Source organism: Pteropus alecto, unplaced genomic scaffold, assembly GCF_000325575.1.
Source record: "Pteropus alecto unplaced genomic scaffold, ASM32557v1 scaffold156, whole genome shotgun sequence".
In the NCBI taxonomy this organism is placed as follows: domain Eukaryota; kingdom Metazoa; phylum Chordata; class Mammalia; order Chiroptera; family Pteropodidae; genus Pteropus; species Pteropus alecto.
This window is the reverse complement of record NW_006437746.1, coordinates 674369-682221: the sequence shown is the minus strand read 5'-3', so window position 1 is coordinate 682221 and position 7853 is coordinate 674369.

Genomic DNA, 7853 nt, shown 5'->3' with positions numbered 1-7853 from the left:
GAGGACAAGCACAGAGGGTGAAAGGGATCTGCCCGAGGTCCCACAGGAGTTAGTGGCAGCCAGATTAGAAATGGACGCCCTCGTTCCTCATTTCTATTCCGTTGTTCAGCGGGTGGGGCTGAATCCTAAAGGCCACTGTGAATGTTGGTAATAGAGGGTGACGTGGTGACACAGGAGGAGAAGGGAAGGGCAAAAGTCAGCAGAGAGCCCAGCGTGGAGACAGCCATCATCAGTCCTACCTGCGGGTCAGCTTTGGGCCAGCACAGTGAGGGGCAGGGCTCCTCGACAGCCACAGGTGACCAGGCTGACGCTGCCCCCAAGAGTCCCAGCATTCTATCGTTCCACCCTCACTGCCAAGACCAAGGTGAGGACTGAGGGAAGAGGGGTCCCAGTGGCTGAGCACTGTCAGGCAACGGTGAGGAGAGACCGCAGTGCTCACCTGCACAGGTGTGACTCCTTTCATGCTCTCGTGGCCCTTTGCTTTAGGCAGGAAGCTGCAAGCCTATTTTGAGACACTAGCTGCGCAAACTTTGACCTGCGGCTTTGCATTTCACGGTGGCAGTGTAGGGCACACAGCCTCGAGCAGTAGAGCCATGAGCCCCAGGAGGAGATAAAGGAGACTTGGCAGTTGTCAGGACCTGTGTCCTCTCTCTCTCTCTCACCTGCCTCTCGCTCCCCTCCGTTGCCATGCACCACTGGGCTCAGCCGACAGCCTCTTCACAGATACAGGGAGGGACCAGGAGCAGCTGGTTCACAGCCATCACTCTCCTGAGCCTTGATACTCCCTGCAGACCCCGGAGCATCCATAGGGCCCACACAGCAGCCTCCATCCTTAAAATCGCCCATGTCACAGCCTCCAGTTGGAAAGAAAGAAATTTTCAGATTTTGGAAAGAGACGGGAAAGGGGACATTTGGGCCTTAGAAGGGGACTGAGTCTATTTGGAATTCTGTTTGACCAACTCGGTGTCAAGGAAAAATGAACCAATCATACCACCGGCACCCTAGAAACAGATTTTTCCAAATCTTTGTATCGACGAGATTTCAGCCTCCAAACAGCCCAAATTAAATAAAACCTAACCAGCAGGAGTTATTGCAGATACCACGATAAAGAGAGGAAAAAGGAGAAATAGAGCTGCGTGTCATGTGACTTTCATGCCGCAGAAACTTAATGAGAAACACACCACATTTCCAGAACCCTCTTTCTAGTCAAAGCTCCCGCTGAGATAAAAGGTCACCAGAAGAGAAGGAGGGAGGGAGGGCTGGAAGGTGGGCTCAGAGCAGGGAGGGTTGGGAAAGACAGGCCCAAATTTCATACATGCCGCTATCGGGCCTGAGAGTCTAGACTGATGATTTTCTTTGAATGCCAGATGTGAAGGGCTTTCATAAAGGAATCTCAAACATCACCCATTTAAAAACAAATTGACCCAAGCTGTATTCACTGATGCAGAGAACTTTCTATCCCTGACTGCAGGGAGAGCAGACAGCCTGGGCCTGGTGGGGCCTGGCCTCAGCTGGGTGTCCTGTTGCTGCCCCCTGCAGGCTGTGAGCCGCAGGGCAGCTGGAAAGCAGGCCAAGGTTGGAGGCCACAGGCTCAGCCAGGCCTCTGTCCATCTGGCCCAGGGTGGCAGGGGAATGGACGTCTGGAAGGTGACAGACCACGGCTGGAGGGACCGTGCCGGGCCTGGGCCTCTGCGTTACACGTGTCATCTCATTTGATCTTTACCCTGCGAGGGGAAGGTGTTGACCCTTGTCCCAGATGAGAAATCATGGGTCCTAAGAAGTTGAGAGATTTGCCCAGTGGATGCATCTGATTCATTCGGTACTGGCATTTGACACCTGTGCTTTTTCCATGACCCTGTGGCCGTCAGTGTCAGGATTCCCTTCTCAGGGAAGATGAAATGAGCTCCATTACCCAAACCAGACCAGACCAGCGAGGAGGCCCACAAGCCAGACTGGGATCTCCGGAGCCCTGTGGCCGCAGGGTGGGCGTGGTCCAGGATTCAAGAGATGTTCCACCTGCTGTGCTGTGAGGCCTGAGGGAGGATCCTTGGTGCCCACATCCCAGCCAGGCTCAGGGAGGGTTTGTAGAGCTAAGAGCATCCTGGCCACCCTCTGGCCTCTGGGATCTCCTGATGGCCCTGTGTTTCTCCTTCTGCCTCCGCTGTCTTGGGCTATGACCCCTAAGGGATTCATAGGGACTGAGTTTGTAAATGTGATGCTCTGACCAGAGACTTCGCACTTGGCAGCAGCCACAAAACCTAATGCCAGACACTCAGGATCAGTAACCTTTAGAAGGGGCCAGGCATGACAATGACCCTCTAAGTGATTCATGTGTAGTCTGGTGTGGAAGGACCTCTGCCCCCACCACGCCAGGCAGCCCAGCCCTGCCCCGTGCCCTCTGGTGGGCCTGCTCCCAGCTGTCACGGGGATAGGACCTGCTGATCCGAAGAGCATTTGGTTTTCCGCCAGTGCTGTTGATTTAAGACTCTGCAGTGAACCCTGGGGCAGATGGCCCTCCTTCGGCGGCAAGGCAAAGCTGCCAGCCAAGCCCGGATCATGCCCCTCTCTCTTCTACCTCGGGGCTTTCGCACAAGCTGCTTCTCTCTCGGGAAGTCCCTTCTGGCCCCTCACCACTTGCCTGACTCTGATTTGTCACCAAGCGTCAGCCCTTTACAGACAGCTCTTCCCACTCCTTCCCTCTTTCGGCACAGGCTGGGTGGCCCTGGCCCGCGCTCCACGGTGCCCCAACCTACACGCTCCCATGACGAAAACATCGCCACACAGTCACCTGACCACCGGGTTCATCTTTCTGCATAGAGTCCCACTGGAAAGCCCTTAGCAAATATTGGGTTGATTCTCTAATCTCTTTGCATCTGGACGTGACTGCCCCTGTGTTCACTTGGAAACTGGGACTTGGAATCTGACCACAGGACGAAGTAATTGCCTTCGGGATTGTCCTGGGAGGAGATGAGGTCTCCTTCTGGCCTCCCTCCCTCCCCAGGGCACCAAGCAGCAGGGAAAGAAGCCAACTTTATCATTTTAGTACGAGTTGACCAGAAATGTCATTGGACCCGAGGGGGAGTGGCCAACCCAAGGACCTGTCACTGAAGCACGGTTCCAGGTCCAGTCCTGGCCTGTCTGACCCCCTGGAGCCAATTCCTCCTGGAAGGGGTTGGCTGAGGTTGAATATACAGTTGGGAAGCTGAGAAAAAAATTCCCACAGGGGTTCAGCTCCTTCTGTTTGCTCCCGGAACTGCTGTCTGGAGTATGTGGCTGAGAGAAGCCTTGTTTATAGTTCTGTGTAAAATCTAAGGATAGTTGCATAATGTGTCAGTCATTTACACCTTAATGAAAACAAATGAATGCAACTCGGTCACTGGATCCTAGACTCTTAGGATGAAAAGGGGGCCTCAACCAGCAGCACCTTTTCTGTCTAGCTGGCTTCCTTCCTTTCCGTCGGCGATGGTGCTGTAGCTTGATACATCGACAAAATGCATCTCCAACCCCTGGTCTTCTCGAACCCTCACTCTTACTGAATTTAAAATTCAAATGCTAACCATGAACCATGTTAAAACAGGCATCTCTCCATGAGAGTACAAAACCTGCAAAGGTACCAGGTCCAACGTCCTCCCACCAGGACAGATCCTCCCTCGTCTTCCTCCAGGGCTTCCTGGAGGAAGCCCTCTGGCCTGGAAGGCTCCCAGACCCCCTAGGGCCTTGGAGAGAGAAGAGGGAGGGAGGGAGAGCCTGTCACAGGACGCCTCCCTGGCCAGACGTGGGCAGTACTAGCACTGAGGTGGTGAGGAGACTGCCAGCCCGAGGAAAAATGTCTTGTATTTCCTAATTCTGCATGCCTAGTATAACTCTGGTCAACAGGGCCCAGACAAGCCAATGACAAATACATCCTGAAAGTGTCACTATCTTTAACAGAAGCCAAATGGGTGCCAAGGGGTGGTGAACTCCTCACCTCTTCCAGCCTCCCCCGGGCAGGATGCACGGAGCAGGGTGCTCCCATCCTGCTTTTCCGGCTCTCCCCTCTACCTTCCTTCCCGCTTCCGCTCCATCCCAGGTGGGAGAAGTGGCTGGGATTACAGAACGGCCGGGCCCTAAGAGGGGCCTGGAGGCTGCAGGTGTGTGTAGATGGAGGCGAGACCCGCAAGGGAAACAACTTTTAAGCCTTCATCTGGAAACGAATTAAAATGTGGAAAATAGGGAACATAATTTTCCACTGTAGCTATTTGTCTTTGATGAGGAGAGGCCATCCCGGGTAGTGATGAGGGAGATGAGTTTTAAAGCTACAAGCCTGAGTTTGAAGCACCCCCGTCCTCCATCACTAGCTAGCCTGGTGGGGACATAGAAGCACTGCCTTAAGGCTGCGGGGAGATTTTTGAATGATGGAACACTTAGAACCATGCCTGGCCCACGTCACGTGCTCTCCAGGAGGAGGAAGACGGATAAATAGCACAACAGAAGATTTAGCGCTACAGGTGGATTTACTTGGAGCATTTTACAGTTTGCAAAGCTCCCTCGGTTCGTCTGTGCTTCCACGCGATGCTCACAGAGGCCCTAGGAGGCACAGGCTATAATTATCCCCACATCGCAGATGAAAAAACTGAGGTTTCAAAGTGCCAAGAGACTTGTCATCCGTGAGGACAGCAAAACAAAACACTAGGTCTGATGAGGCCATCTGGAATTTCGCTATCAGAAAATCTAGAAAGACTCTCCTTGCCAATTTGCAACGTGCACCTTTGGGGTCTTGCAGGTGCAGGGTTGAGTTTTACACGTGTAGGGGAGGGGATGGGCAATCTTTCCGAAGTCCAAATTCACAGTCCCCCATAGCCCACACTGCTACTTCCTGCTTCCCTGCTAGTTTCGTGGCCTACAGACCCCCTGAGGCCAGTAGGGACATTCAGCCCAGGAATTGTGACAAGACCAAGACCGACCCTGGCATCCCGAAAGTAGAGATTGTCGTTTTGTGTGTGGCCAAGTCTCCCTGCCTACATCACGGGTTGTTACAGGTAACAACACATTCCGCTAACCTCTGCGCAGGTGCAGCCGCCGCAAAACCCTCAGCCACCCGTTTCTGCCTGCATCTGAGCGCCACCTAGTGACAGGTGTTGGGCATAGCGTCCAAGTGTGCATTTTCTTCCAGACACTCCTCCTTACATAGAGTCCTTTAGTATAAAATGGACACTGTGGACTCAGCACACCTGTGGCCCCAGTCCTCTGAGACCCTTTTCATAGAACCTGCCTCATGCCAGTCCCTTCGCTTTGACCGTGCTGGACGGCTTGAAGGCACTCCCCTGCTTGTTGTAAACCTGGCCCAAGACTGCTTAGAGCATCCTCCTCCTTGTTCTCAAAGCCTACAAGGTTCTGTGATGTCCCAGAGGGCTGGCCCGGGCTGAATTGGCAGCCACCTAGCATAGTAGAAGGACTATAAAAGGCATCTATAGACCCGAGCTCTAATTCCACCGTATCCCCCAGAGAGTGAAGTGGACTTAGATAAGTCATGCTCCAAATCCACCTGTCCTCACCTGTGTGACTACGACAAGACCCGTCTTTGACATTGCATCACGAGGTCAAGGTGAATGTGCTAAATCAATATGTGATATTTCTCCGCAAGGATCAAACGAATGAGCAAAGAGAATGTCTACACCTTTTTAAGAAGTGGGTGGGTAGCAGTTCCTGCTTTTCTTTGCCTTTGTAGATGCTGGTTTCTATCTGGTCATCTCCTTTCCCCTCTCCTCCTGGCTACCTGCTCCCTCGTACGCCCATCACCTCCCCCAGAAAGCCCTCCCTCATCCCCCTCCACCTCCCCCCACCATCTCCGGGCTGGCACGACACACTGTTACGGCTCTCCTCACACTTCGGGTGAGCCTCTGTTCCTGTCTCCTCCCCGTACTAGGTGGCGTGCTCTCCAGGGCCAGGAACTGTCTTTCTGATTTTCACATCCATGCTGCACAAAGCAGAGCCCAGTATACAGTAGGCTCTCAATCTCGCTTTGTGTTGGATGACTAAAAAAAAAAAAATGAACTAAATAAACAGATGCTACTCCTGGGCCGTGAGAGTGTTCTTTATATTCTTCCCAAGGCCTTCTTGTTTTAGATCTGCAACCCACCTGTGTATATGTATGTGTGAGGTAGAGGTAAAGACAGACATTTTTTCCATGCAGATATGCAGTCAACTCAACGCTTTTTTATTAAAAGGACCATCCTGTCCCCACTGCACTACAGGGCCACCTTTGTCATAAATCGGGTGACTGTATATGAGTGGGTCAGTTCCTCGACTCTCTATTCTGTCCATTGGTCAGTTCATCATCCAGCTTCCTGAGGCAAAGACGCTATTACAGACTTACTCTATGCAGAGAAATAAAATCGAAGCCGATGACAACGTGAAGCAGTGCCGTGCCCGCTTGAGAGCCTGAGCAGTGGACAGAGACACAGGAAGCGGCTAGGATATGAGCTGAGGCTGCTGGTAGGGAGGCCAGGAGAGCACTCCGAAGAAAGGAAGGCCATAGCCAGTCCAAGAGTCTGTGTACCTCATGAGGCCAAAGAAGGGGTGGACTGTCCCTGTAACAAGGGCAAAGGTGGAAAGACAAGGTGAGGCACCCCGTTGGAAGGGACCCAGGCATTGTCTGAAGCCCCGGACAGCAGCTAAGGGAATGTGGGCACCGCCCCAGGCTGCGTTCACTGGTGGCTACTGCTGTGGCATCTGGCTCACAGCCCTGCAGACGGTCCTTAGAGAAGCAGCTCAGGGCTTCAGGAGGCTTCTGCCAGCTGGGGCTGGAAAGACTGCGGAGACTCAGGGCGACAGAGATGTTGGGAAATGCCCCAGTTCCTCTTTGCCCTCAGCTGGGGAACTCAATGAGTGAAGAAGCCCCAGATGGGGACAGTGGGGATCCAAACACCACAGGGGCAGCCACTGCTCAGCTAACGGCTGCCACAGGGCATAGGACCCAGAGTAGCCAGCTCTTCCTGTTTTCCAAGAGAAGCTGAAAATTCAACTTTGTATGCAAGAATGGTAAGTATTGGCAGCTAATTTTTTTCATCATAAACATGGTGAGCCACCTAAAATATATCTATGGGCCATGACCGACTGTATCTTGGTATCTGATTGGTATCTTTGAGAACGAAACAAATTATTATTAGAGAGGAAGAGACAAATTATTCTACCCTTGAGTCCTGAATTTTGTTCGCATATTAGGACAGTGTGGAGGGAGTGTCCCCTGTATACTGAGAAAATTTATTATGAAGATGAGAAGAAATGAATCTCTCCCCCTGCTGGGTTACTTGTCCAAGTATAATTGCATTTTAATAATCTGGGGCTAATTCTGAAGGTAATAATTGTTTGGTTCTCACATTGGGTTTGTGTTGATTATTTTGGAAAATGTGTTGACGCTTATTTTATTTTTCAATCTTGTATTACTTTAATGAAAATTCATTACCAACAGAGCTTTCTGAACTGGAAAGAAAGAAATTGAAAATACGCATCTGTATATAAATAAACAGGCATGCTAAATAAATAAATTACTTTTACATGAGTTATCTCACCCATACTGATGAAATACAAAGAAGGGAATATTTCAGACTTAGAAATAGGAAAGAAAAAAAAACCGAAAAGAATAAGCAAATGAAACAACTTTATTTTAAGGATCATTTGGGACAACTGTGATGTAGGAAGGAAAGCATAGGTTTACAATCATAACATCTGGCTTATGTCCAGATTCTGCCCTTCGGGTAAATTACTTGACCTCTGGATAATAGGATTACATATTCCCGCCCTGTTGGAGTCATTTCTTTGGCCAAAAAAAAAAAAAAAAAAAAAAAGAAGAAGGGAATAAATTACATTTTGGG